Raw genomic sequence first — 13,959 nt, 5'->3', positions numbered from 1 at the left:
AAAGAACAAGAAATACCCCCTTGTCCGCTATGTTTTGTAATGTATTTTTAGTAGACTATGCTGCAGCTTCTTTTTCTAAATTTTGGCTGATAGCTGGATAGAGGCTGTCAATATTCTGTATAGACTGCACAGGTTGGCTTATCAAGTTTTCATCTTAGGAAATTTAATCACTTCCTACCTTAGAGTTAATGGGTATTCAGCTAGTCTTTTAAGCAGGCACCATTTTACTCTTTGCAGTTGTGTACACTACCACAGTGGTTTTCTGCTTCGTGGGTAGAGTTCCTGACGGCAATTCAAGGGAACTGGAATTACAAATAACCTCTTAAATGAAGAGCTCACATTGGATTTCCCATCTCTGAAATGTGATTTAGCATTCAAGTATTGTATGTCTCAGTCACCTTGGAAAATACAGTGTCATCTCTGCAGGTTGGTTGGACTGTTCCCTGCCTGTGTCATTTCATAGCAGTTTGAAAAAATACTTGCAGGAAAATTCTTACCTAATGCTGAACAAGGAACATTATCTGAATGAGGAAAAATCTCTCTGAGAAGCCTGTTTTCCCGCTTTCATGTTCTATTGTACACTTCTGACTTCATATCCATGCAGCATAACTTTTACCTGTGTTTAGAAATGCTAGACACAACATCAGGGTCCCTACCTCTCTAGAACAGCTTCCCCCTCGAGCAGATCTTTGCCAAATACTAGCTCTAAATCAATTGCTGTACTCTCAAAACAATTTCAACAAGACTTGTAAGAAACAAAGTACCCCATTTAGAGAATGATTCTGTATACTTTTGGGACTGTCGTCTTACTCCACTGTGCCATGAAAGATTAATTTTCTCTTGGCATTAGAGAAAACCCTAGATGATGTTTTTTCTGTTTTTCAAGACAATATGTGCTTTCTTTTACTATAATCAAATATTAAATTATGCAGAAAACAGGACATCTGAAGTGTCTGAGACATCAAACACGCAAGAGAATAGGATGTGTGAGAAGTTCTAAGAGAAGTCAATGAGTCACAGTGGGAACGACCTAAATTTAGTCTTAGAAGGCTTCAATAAATGATGATTGTAATAAGCTTTTGCAACAGAGCAGGTCTTAGAAGCTCTGATGGGTTTAGGCTGTGACATTCCCCCAGGAGCCTGCAATCTGAATGGACAAGGCTGCCAGTGGCTTCTACTGCTGCACTGTGCTTATGACCAGTTGTGTTGCTGCAGCAGCAGGAGTCAAAAACCTGTTGAGTGGAGGTTGGTACCCCTCCAGCCTGGAGGAACTGCCAGAGGTGGAGGTGTGCTAGAGTAATTAAGGCCTAGAAAGTGGCAGGAGCTGCAGAGGGCAGTTGAATTGTTGGTTGTTTTGGGTTTTTTTCCCCCCTTGCTTTTAGTCCAATCCCAGTAGGATTTAAGTCCAATTAGGTTGACAAGGTAATGGTATCTTGGTGTCTGATGGCTGCAAAACACCGTTTAGCAAGATGTCAGCTGGATGATGTGTCCCAAATAGCATTCACATAGGATGCAGATTTGTCTGTCTCTGGTGGCAGTGAGGGACAAGAGCCACAATAAGCAGTTGTGGATTTTTTTTTTAAATCAGATTAAGGGAAATGTGTTAAAACGTGAGCAACTGTCTCACATATTACCATGTCTTGCACACAATAAAGTAGTAGCACTGGAAGGTGCAGGTGACAACAGTATTTTTACTCTAGGACCCATTCAGTAGCAACTATTTTTGCACATTCTGGCACAAGAGTCACTGAAGCACTTTTCAGTCTGTCCAACACCAGCTACTAAGAGTCTTCATCCAGAATTTCTGCAAAGTAACAGAGATTTTTAGTTAAATAAAACCAAAGTTGGGAAGCATTTTCTCTGTGCAATCTGTAAAGTTGAGCCAAGAATATATTTCTGGCATAATTCAGTTGTGTGCTATGCAGACTTTCATTCTCTCTGCAGTATCCAAAAACTTTCTGGTGATGCTCAGGGGACTATGTTCTGTTTACATTATCCCATATTCACTCTCTCTCCTCCTCACTCCACACCCCCCCCAAAGTACATGCATCGGAGTGAGGGCCTTGTTCAGAATTGAGTAGTGATTTCCAGTCAGTATCTGCAAACGCAGACACTGTGCTGTGTATGTGTTAAGGTGGCCAAGATCAAAATCATGCTTTGTGTGTCATGTGGAAGGTAGCCAGATCTTTGTTCATCCTTGGTTCCTGGGGGAGTTTGTTCCCCAGTGTGAAGCCAAGGAAAACATTTTCCTTCAGAGGTGAACTTTCTAGAATCACTGAGGTAGGAAGGAACCTCTCAAGATCATCTAGGCCAGTCCCCCTGCTCCAGCACTGGTTGCTCCATCACCTTCCCAGGAATTGAGATGAGGCTGATGAGCCTGTGGTTCCCCAGATCGTACTTCTTGCCCTTCTTAAAGATGATGATATCCCAAAGGATCAGTTTAAAACAAGGACTACAGCCTTGAAGAGTGACACTTGCTTTCTTCTGGTCTTCAGGAAGCTCTTCTGATTGACATGGCCTTTCAAAGACAATCAAGAATTTTTTCTTCATGCTGAAGGCTTTGTGCATGGATATTTTATAATACCGCAGTCCTGTCCAGAGATGCAGCCGGTATAAATTACTGTGGGGTTAAATCATGCCCAACAAAAGGGCAGATGTTCCTAAGCGCCTGGCTTGGCAGAAGTATTATTCAGTATTTACAATCATTATTCACAAAAACACCACCAACTTACTTAGCAGTGGTAAAAATGCAGTTGCATTTAAGCACATTTCTGGCATCCAAATTTTTCTTTGCTGCCTCTTTCTTTCACAGGTAGCTGCTGCTTGTCTTGCTCACTTCCATAATCAACAACTGCCCTTGCAGCTCTCGCTGCCTGGGAATTGCAGTGGAAATCCTCTGTTCCTCCATTGTCTGTACCAAGAGCTGTGTCAGGCTGCTTTGAAGCTGTTAATCTTGCATCAGCTCAACAAGCGGATGTAACACCTTCTCATTACTGATGAATGAAGGATGAAGCTGGATACTTACTTGTCTCTAAGTACCAAGGAGGAATGAATGAAAATACATTGCATGTGGTAGGAAAAGGAAAAAATGGCAGGCCCTTTTTTGGGGAAGGGTGGGAGAAATTTTATTTCTTTAGCAGAATCACTATAGAGGATTAGGTACTGTTTTCATTTTAAAAAAACAGATTTTTTGGTTAACTATGCCTAAAGCAGGCAGTAATGCCTATGCTAGATGGCAGAGATCAGAGGTGATGGGCTCAAGTCAGGCATCAGCATATACAAAATCTTCTGCAGCTATTTTAGAGCTTAATGAAAGTTCTGCTCTTACAGGGTGTGTTGTATTCACTGCTGTTCCCTCTGGTTTACTTTTCATGATAGGACTCGCTCACCTTTAACAGGCTGAAAAGCGGGTAGCCTGGATGCACATCTCTTCCATGCTCAACAGCCATGCTTCATATCTATAGATCCAGGCAGGTCGGCGGTCACAGGCTCCAAGGCCACAAACTGGTGTCAGGAGGACCTTTGATTGCTGAAGTCTGTATTGGAGCTTTGGAAACACGAGACAGGTTTTGTTCCTGCTGAAACTGATGACAGATTTGCCTCGACTTAAATGAGGGCAGCATCTGACTCTCCTTCAATAGCAGTTTGCATTATGAATAAATACTATAAAATCAAGTAGATCAGGAACTTTTCCTTTTGAGCTGGCTGTGATAGTCTGTAACTGTTGCCAGCACATGATCATGTATGAGAAATAACCTAAAAGGGGTTAGGAATATAAAACAGTTAAACAATTAAGTCTATTAAAATCCTCATGGATTTTGAAATATTCCCACTAGCTGAAGCATGAAAAGTAGGAAGACAGGAGAAAAGGGATTTAAGATTATAAGGAAGTGGGTTCCACCTAAGCTGGTATGGAATTAAGTTTCTAGCACTGAAATAAGTTAGAGATGTTTTAAACCAAAGACTAACAAGAAATTTTGTTAGTCTTCACCCGGAAGACTCCAAGGGTGCAGTTACAAAAACTCTGTAAGGCAAAAAGACAGCTTTTAATATATTTTGGGTAAGGAACAGTAAAAAAAAAATTTATAAAAAGTAAACCTTAAAACCTGTAATTGGGTAACATAAAACTCAGAGCAAGATGTAATGTATATCATAGAAGTGCTGTTTAGAAGGGATCTCTGGAGGTCATCTAGTCCAGGCTTGAGGTTTTGCTGAGAAGAAGGTATCACTAAGACACCATGATACCAACATTCAAATTATGTAGAAGTATCAGAGAAAACCTTGTGAGTGAAAGGCAGGCACTGTACATTTAAGGAAAATTAAAATCAAAGGGGGTAAATAAATTAATACTATCAACAGGTAATAGAGACTCAGTAATGACCTGAAATATGCCTGCATATAAAGCATAATAATATTAGGGATATACTGTCAGCCACTCAACCAATATGGTAGCATGGAGTGCAAGGATTCAAGGACAGGAAGAGTAGTAACACTGGCAGCCTTCAGCCATGCCTGTGTAAGTCACAATGAGGCATCACGAGAAAACTACATTTTCAGTGCTCCAAATGACTACCCCTCGAGGACCTCATCGGAGAGCACAAAAGAAGCAGCAGTCCTTGATTTTTGCCCTGGGAACTGCACAGAACCTGAATGCTTCAATGGAAAGGCACTTAGTAAGAGAGTCCTTTGATCAAATTCAATGTCCTTGTAAGATGTAGAAGCAAGAAAGTAATCTGTCACAGTAAAGTTTAACTGTTCAAAAAAAACAAAACCAAAAAAAAGAACTCTACAAAAATGAGGGAGCAAATTAAAAGCAGTAGTTAAGTGTTTACAAGTGGTGTGAAAAATGCTAAATTCACGAGTGGACTTTTTTTAAAAGCATTTCCCCTTTTCAAAGGAAGCCTTGATAAACAGCAAAGTAAAGAGAGTGCTTAGATGTAAACAGACCTCCTTCAAAAAATACACATTGTGTCTAGAGACAGAAAGCAGAAAAGAACATTACATTCTGGCAAGTTAATGTCAAGCCACAATAAAGTAGGCCAAGAGACTCAATGAGAAGCAATATGCTAAAACTGGCAAAGCGAACAATAAAAACCCCATCAGCAAGCTCTATGTAAGGCCACCTGTAGAAAATGGAAGCAAAAAAGGGTTTCAACAAAGAGAGACCCCAGCAGGAAAAATGAATTAGTTCTTTGACGTATTGAATAAGTATATGAAATTGTTCAGCGAAAGCCTAGAGTGGAGCCTTTTTTAACATGGAAACTTCTGAAATTAAACTGTTTGTAGAAAACGTAGGAAAAAATCAATAAATAGTATGAAACCACATGCATCAGTAGGTATTCACCTAAAACTCTGGCGGATCTCAAAACAGGATATTGCTATATGATTAACTGTGATGTATAAATTGTCTTTAAAGTAAGTCCTAATACTAGAACGGAAAGTAGTAAATATGACACTAATATATTCGGAACACTCCATGACAAATCCATAGAACTACAGACCAGTAATTCTTACTTCTTTACTGGATAAATCAATAGAAGTGCTATTAAAAAAAAAAAAAAAAAAAAAAGACACATGGATATATCTATTTTATATCTTATATTGGGAAAAGTGAACATGGATTATGGAGATGGAGGTTATGCCTCCCATTTATCTGAGTTTCTAGAAGGACTTGATGAACCTGTCAATAACTGATTCAGATGGTATAGTGTTTTTCCACTTGAAAAAAACCCCAAAGCTCATGTTAAAATCCTTCAACAGGATTTAAAAAAAAAAAAAATCGGCCTTGAAACAAGAACAAAAGGGTTTCTAATAGATTTAAATCTCTTTAAAATGAAACTTGATATACTGTCAGCTTTCACAAGGGAGGAGTGATTGCTGGTAAAGTTCCACAGGGACAGGTGTTGGGGCTCAGGGTGTTCAGCATAATCAGTGGTCATCTGGAAAAGGGCTGGATAGCAAAACCAAAAATATTTCCCAACAATATAAAAGTAGCCAGAGTCAAAACTGAAAGCTCTGAGAATGTTTTCTATCAATGATCTGCATGCAGGAGTTGAATGCATGGTTAGTAAGTTTGCTGGAGATACTGAACCAGGAGATGCTGTTGGCTCTCTCAAGGGACAAGAGGCCTTGCAGAGGGATCTGCATAGATTGGAGCATTGGGCAGTCATCAATGGCATGAAATTGAACAAGATCAAATACCAGATTTTGCACCTGGGTTGGAGTAATGCTGGACACAAGTCTAAACTGGTGGAGGAGTGCCTGGAAAGCAGCCCTGCAGAAAGGATTTTGGGGATGTTGACTGACAGGAGGCTCGACAGGAGCCAGCAGTGTGCCCTGGCAGCCAAGAGGGCAAATGGCATCCTGGGGTGCATCAAACACAGCATAACCAGCAGGTCAAAAGAGGTGATTATCCTGCTGTATTTAATGCTGGTGCAGCCACACCTTGAGTCTAGTGTGCAGTTCTGGGCCCCACCATTTTAAAAGGATGTTAAGGTCCTTGAACGCATCCCAAGGAGGGCACCAAAGGTGGTGAAGGGGCTGGAAGGCATGTCCTCTGAGGAGCTGCTGAAGACACGGGGTTTGTCTAGGTTGGAGAGAAGAAGGCTGAGGGGTGACCCCACTGCTCTCCCCGGCTTCCTGAGGAGGGGACGTGGAGAGGGAGGTGCTGATCTCTGCTCCCTGGTACCCAGTGCCAGGATGGGTGGGAATGGCTCAAAGCTGCGTCCGTCAGGGGAGGTTTGGACTTGACATGAGGAAACATTTCTTTACCGAGAGGGTGGTCAAACCCTGGAAGAGGCTTCCTGGAGAGGTGGTTGATGCCGCAAGCCTGTCAGTGTTTAAGAGGCATTTGGACAATGCCCTTTATGCCATGCTTGAACTTGTGGTCAGCCCTGAAGTGCTCAGGCAGTTGGATGCAATGATCATTCAAGCTGAATTCAACCCTTCCCTTCCCTTCCCTTCCCTTCCCTTCCCTTCCCTTCCCTTCCCTTCCCTTCCCTTCCCTTCCCTTCCCTTCCCTTCCCTTCCCTTCCCTTCCCTTCCCTTCCCTTTTCCCTTCCCTTTTCCCTTCCCTTTTCCCTTCCCTTTTCCCTTCCCTCTTCCCTTCCCTTCCCTTCCCTTCCCTTCCCTTCCCTTCCCTTCCCTTCCCTTCCCTTCCCTTCCCTTCCCTTCCCTTCCCTTCCCTTCCCTTCCCTTCCCTTCCCTTCCCTTCCCTTCCCTTCCCTTCCCTTCCCAAGATCTTGTCCAGTGACTGGGAAATATTTCAATTTTCATCTAATTTCATTAATAGAAAAGGAAATAAAATAAAAAACAAAACAGCAACTCAAAGACAATGATAGATTTTACATTAGGTCTTTGAGGGTGGAGACCTGGGAGTCACTATATGCAGTTCTAAAAAAGATGTCTCCCTGACAGCCTGTGGCAGCCAAAGAGCAAGGTGATTGGGGAAATTATTAGGAAGAGCAGAGTGAATACGCAACAAAATATTGCTCTACTGCACATTTCCTTGGTGTCTCCACTTGTTGAATTCCATATGAAATCCTGATTTCCATCTCCTCCATCTGAAAAGGCCATAGTAAATTCTAACAAGGCTTCATGGACCTGATGTGGTGTGGTAATTCTTCATGTCTTATATTAAAGTGTGTATTAGAAGGAAAGGGAAACAAAAGACAGGATTGTGGGAGAATACAAACAAGTAATTGAAGGGCAAATTGTAATGCAGACAATACCTTTGGGAAAGCAGATGACAACTTCCAAACTCCAGGGAAAGTCTTCACTATTTTTATACCATTTTGTCAGATGTGAGAAGCATCTTTCCAAAAATACTTCATCTGTGGCCAAAATGTTTCCCTACCACAACTTATAGTAATTTAGAGGTGAAGAAACATTAAGTCACTTAATCCTCCCTCCTGCTCCCTACAGGACTAGCATATTGTCTAGAGGTATAGAATCTGCTTTTAGATATTTCCAAGCAATCCCATATCCTACAGGTCCCTTGAAGGTCTACACGTAAGGTCTAATAGATCATACCATTTAAAACTTACACTGGGCATGTGAATTTCTTTTCTTCTTTTGCTTCTCACCTGATACAAAGACAGTTGTTCCAGAAAAGGTTGAGCTGTGCAGCTGAAATTGCTGTGGACATGAGATAGCTACAGTATTTACTTCCTCTAATTGTAGCCTCTTTTTTGTGCTACTGCTCCGCTCTACTGCTTCTTCACAAAAAAATCTTTGGCTAACTTTAATGCAAGCTTCACAAACAAAAGAGAAATGATGTTGTGATTATAATGGCTCCATGCAAAGGTTCATTCAGTCCTCGATGAATCTCCTCTCCTGATGTGCATTCATCAGGTACACAGTCAGTTTTCCCATTATGCCTGCAATGAGAGAAAGAGGATTCCAGGTTAATGAACCAGAGTAAACATTTTTCCATTCAGATCTGTTCTAAGGTAGCAAATCTATTTTGAAGTCAATTTAAAGCCAGTTAAAATGTTTGGAAGAAGCAGGAAGGAGCTTTGAAAAAACCCTTCCGCGGAACCCCAGTGATTTCTGGCACAGGGGTAAGCATCCTGTGTCCAGGCATGGAGCCCGCAGGGTAACGCTCTGTGGCAGCGACTGGTGGCAGGTCGGTGTGTCAGCAGAAAACCCGTGTTTGTGGGTGTCTCTGGCAGGTTCTGCATGAGCGCACTGTAACAGGCTTCCCGTCCCTCCCCCTGGTGTCAGATGCTGCCCCACCTACCACGGTGGCAGCTCACTTAAGGGAAATGTGCCAGCCTTTGCCATGCGCGAGGTCCCCTACCCTCGGCCATCTGATCTGCTTCATTTGGCACAAGCTGCGCCGGGATGCTAAACTCTCCCTGGTGAAGGAGCCAGCAAAAGCAATTTAGTGTTCCTCCTCTAAGCGTGAAGGAGAAGTGAGCCAGGATCCCTCATGTCATTAGCTCAACGTAGCAAATTTGGATCCTTCTTTCTCTCAAGCCAGGACTTGTCCCAGCATTTGTCTCTTTTCTCCCCTTCCACTGCATCTCACCACAGCAGGCTTCTGGCTGGCTGCTGCTTGTGATTTGGCATGGGGAGTGGAGGTGACGTACTAGAAGGGAGCATTACAGTCCTTCTGAGGTGGCCGTTACTGCTCTGCTGTTACTAATTTCTCTTAAAAGGGTCATTGGCATGAAAGCAAATAGAATCAATGATTTCACTCAGCCAAAATTTGTCACTGAGAATGTCACACTGCAACACTTTCAGCTCCTCAGGCTACTGGGTGGTACAACAGAAGCCTGTACCCAAGGTAGCGGCGATCCCGGGAATGCAACAGTTCAATTCCTGCTTCACTTCAAATGGCCAATAAATCTCACTGAATGACAGACGGTTAGGTTTCAGAAGGACGATGAAGGAGAAAATTCATAGCTGGTGCTATTCTGAGAACCCTGAGCACCACAATGACTTGATACATGCATAAAGGTCAAGATGAGCCTGTAAATGAGAATGAGATGGCTCACTGTTTGGGTTAAAATAAATAAATACATGAAAAGGTGCACAGGGTCCAGCAAGTGCATAGGCTTCCTCTATGTCCTCTTCATGTGTTTTTTGCAAAGAAATGAACATAATGCTTCGCAACTTTATTTATGTGTTGTGAATATTTCCGTTGTGTGATTGAACTGTAAAAACAAAACCAGAAAAAAACTCAAAAAAAAAAAAAGAAAAAACACCAAGAGAAAAAAAAAAGATGGGCAAAAATACCTAACACAAAACCTTCCTGTGAGGAAAGCAAAATGTCTGTCTTGCACTCTGACCTTGGTGCAACCTTAACAGAGTGAGGTGGCATAAATCCATATTCTGGAGTGATTTCTTGGTACTGAAAAACAGAGAAAAGTGATCTCTGGCTATGTTGGCATCAGCGAGCAGCATGGTGCGAGAGGAGCTGGTCTGTGGAGCAAAGCAACTAGTGCTGAGGATTCAGTGTGTGCGTAACAGATGCTTTACCTGCCTTGCTTCAGATTCTGTCTAGTTTGGTCCCGTGGGCTGTGCACCTGCAAGCAACTGGAGCAAACAAGATCAACTCTGGGAGCACATTTTCTGGTTTAGCTTCATCCAAAAGGAATATGGTTTGAATGTTGTGACTGCTCTGGGGTGTGAATTGAAGCACAGCGAGTGGGGATGGTTCAAGGATGGCCTGAACCGCAAGGCCAACATAGATGAGTGACAGTCTGTGGTTGTGATCTCCACCTATGACAACAGGATAGGATAACAAAACTCAGCCAGAATTGTATGGAGACTCAGTTTGGCAGATGTTCAATGGTGCTTATGAAGAAAAAGGTAAGGGTAGATTTATACTATATGTGATAACATAGTTAATTAGGTTTTACAGATGCTATGCCTCAGATTTATTCAGTTTTATGTCTGCAATGCTTTGTTATTCTGGACTCCATTTGGATCAACTGTGTAAAGCAAGAATTACGAAAGCAGAACCTCAGCACACTGATAGTTAAAATCACTGCAGTAATTTTAATTATACCCAAGCATTCATCCTTCTTTTCAGTACAACATTTAAGCCTAATTTACCTACGAAAAGCAAGAGAAAAAATGGTGCTATCTTATTCAACATATATTCTGGCTGTTTGTTCTCAGTTGTATATTTTAAGAAGTGAGAGGGTGGTGTGTAAGCAGCTACAGAACCTCCTCTTAATGTTGCGTTAATCTGTTTATAAGATTGCTTCTTTGTGTCTGCAATAGACTTACACTTCAAGCTGTTGGTAAGTATTCTGTCGGAGTGCAGAAATAGCCCTGCTTTGCAAATTAAATCAGTTTCACTTGAATATTTTAGAGAGCACCTTGGAGAAAAAAAAAGGGGGGGTGGGGAGTAAGAATGTTCTGGTTGGGCATCTTTCATGTATTTTGATGTGCACCTGGCAGAGCATGGGAAGCTAAAAAGTCCTTGACTAGTATAAAAACTACTTAGCAACAACTAAAACACACCTAAATATATTTTTCATTTAATCACTTTTCAACTTCATAAATAAAGCAGAAATGGGTGAGAAAAATTTCATAGTACAGGCATGATCTTTGTTTCCAGAGTTTTAATTGTATTTTATATTTCTCAATGCTCAGTAAAATTCAGGTTGAAACCAAATGTCCAGACCTGGAGATCCTCCCTGAAATGGTAGTTCCAACTTCTGCAGTTTTAGCTATTAGCACTAATGAATATATAACATGCTCTTTTTAGAGCAAATGGTTTGTTCCAAGGTGAGCCTGTTTTCTCTAGCTTATCCTGTCATTAGCCACCCCTCCTCTGTTACCTGCTGATGAGTGCTACAATGCACTAAATATATTCCCATCACTAGCAGTTATCAGCGCATGCCCTGTGTCCTCATCGGCACATTACTCAAAAAACTCACTGGATTGTAGATTTTGACACATAGCTCATACAGGACAGTTGAAGGAGTCTCATTGCCCTCAGTAAACCTCAGACCAAATTCACAGAAGCTGGCTAATACAATCTTTCTGATCATTCAACTTTTCAATTTCTCCATAGGCAGATGATTTAGCAAAGACCGGTAAGAAGATTTTCCTAAGGAAGTTAATTATGCATTTTAGAAGGATCTCTGTAGGTGTAGGAAAAAAACCCAGTAGTGGTCTGCGTGTTGCCTTTTGTTGTCTTGTCTATTTTGAAATTACATCAGCTGTTGTGCAGCTGCCTTTCCTTGCTTTGTGATGACTTATACACCGCATTTCTTAGGATTAATAAATGACTGTTTCTAATATGTTCCTCTCACAACAAACGTTCCAGTAAAGTGCATGACCTGATTTATTAAGATATTACAGTAAAATATTGGGACTGATGCTATGAAGACCTCACAAGGGATGTACATCTGGAATTTATGAATGCAGTGGTGTAACAGCCATGTACACAACGGATCACCAGTGTAAATATTATGGCATCAAAATGATGTTGTGATCCTGGGACAGTGAAAAGTATTTTAAAAATTTAGAACTTCTGAACTGATGGTCTTGAGCAATATTTGTATGGTTTCATGTTGACACCAGCATTACTTCTGCTTCCATTACAATTCACCTGCCACATCTCTTTAAATATTCATCGTGGCCATCTGCCTGAGCCATGCTTGGCTGAACTAGATACCACAGCATCATTTGATACACACCCCAACCTCTTCTCCTTCTCCCCTTTCCAGCCTCTGGCCTTTCAGGCACTAAGCAGCATCTACCTGGCTAGACTTTTACTTCAGTCGTCTTTGTGGCTTTTCTTGCTGATGACTTTGATTCATCAGTACAAATTTTATCCATTTAAAAATGTTAGCTTTAAAGTTCATAGCATGTGGGCCATAGGCATTTGCTGTCATTTGCCTGAGGAGGAGAGTGCTTCCATCCATTTGTCTAAATAGAGCCTAATTTCTATTCAGAGGTCTAACTTGTAGAGGGCTGCAGGAAGGGGAGATGAAACCCACCCTTAATAATTACTGTAAAGTCTTACAAAGGAATTTGATTTCTTCTACGATCTTAAACGCTGGCCTCATGCTTTAATTTTGTTCCCTCCAGGATGCGATACAATTAGAGGGTTTAGGCTTGGAGTTTTTCCATTTCAAAAGGAGCAGGTTTTCACTTTCATCTAATGACACTGCCTCACTAAGAAAAATGTGTGCCTTGAAACTCACATTAAAAACAAATTAAAAGTAACAGCTGCACTGAAAATTCAGAGCAAAACTGTTCATTGTCTTTGCACAGACAACTGCACATTAAGGTTGGGTAGTACCAAAGCCTACATTGCAGTTAAAGTTGGTTTGTGCTGCACAGAGCCAAAACACGTGGATAGATGCATCCTCTGCCTCAGAGTATGAAATCCTAAGCCAAAGCTTATTCCAGTCAAACGAAAGTTTTATTGACTTTGACGGTAGCTGGGACAGGCCTCGAAGCCCCAGAACTTCAAAGGAGCTTTGTAGTTCCCTATGACTGTAATTAAAAATCCATGAAAAATGTAAGCAATTCCACCTGCTCCTCTACCAAGGGCTGTTTCTTGATCACATCAGATTACAAGGGAAACCAACATTAATTGGGCATTGATCTGTTTGTGGGAACCAGGCAATAGGTTTGACACTGTTATGGTCATTCATGTGGTCCTTTACCTCTCACTCCCTGTAAAGACCGAAAGCTTTTGTCCAAGTTATTTTCCCCTCTTCTTGCTTACTTCTAAAACCATTCTCATAGTGTACCTAAATGTGTTCTATCTTAGTTATAAAGATGATAATCAATATGGAAAGCAGATTCTGTTCATTTGCAACATGATATGCTTCAATATGAGCATAGACAACTTCTCCCTCTCTCTTGCCGAGTGCTGTTTACCTTTTCCAAATTCTTTATATAGGGGAGTTTTTCAAAGTAATGAATGTTGCAAAAGATGATGTCAACAGAGGGCTCTTGTTGGTTCGTGCTGTTGAATGATCCCATCTTACTGCCCTTCTGACATCTGCAGGCTAATTTTGGAGCCCAGGAATTGGCAGCACTGCTCTTTTGGATCAAGGTTTTGAGTTATATCTCAAAGCATGTGGAAATGTGTCATGTAAACTCTACATGTTAAGCAATATTTTGATGACTCATGTAATATAATGCATGACTTAAAATATCTTTTCACATCTACACTACAACAATCTGGTTCAGCCTGCTTTTGCTCATCTTTATCACATCCCATTGCTCCCTGCTCACCCCTGCATCTCCATATGTCGCCATCGCCTTTCGTCTCCTACCTAGGTCATTAGGCCCAGATGCAAATAAAAAGCTCAGCAGCTTAGTCCTGCAAAGCCTACACTGCATTGCAAAGTTGGGTCTAGAGGGGCTAAGATAGTTTGCAAAGTTTCCTGAGTTCTGAGGAGTGGGAGAGGGAGAAAAGACTCATTAACTGTACAACCCAGTCTTCCTCAGTCACTTTGTTCAGGCAACTTTTATTAT

The sequence above is a fragment of the Pelecanus crispus genome, chromosome 2 (assembly GCF_030463565.1).
Source record: "Pelecanus crispus isolate bPelCri1 chromosome 2, bPelCri1.pri, whole genome shotgun sequence".
Taxonomy (NCBI): domain Eukaryota; kingdom Metazoa; phylum Chordata; class Aves; order Pelecaniformes; family Pelecanidae; genus Pelecanus; species Pelecanus crispus.
Note: the sequence above shows the minus strand (reverse complement) of the source record.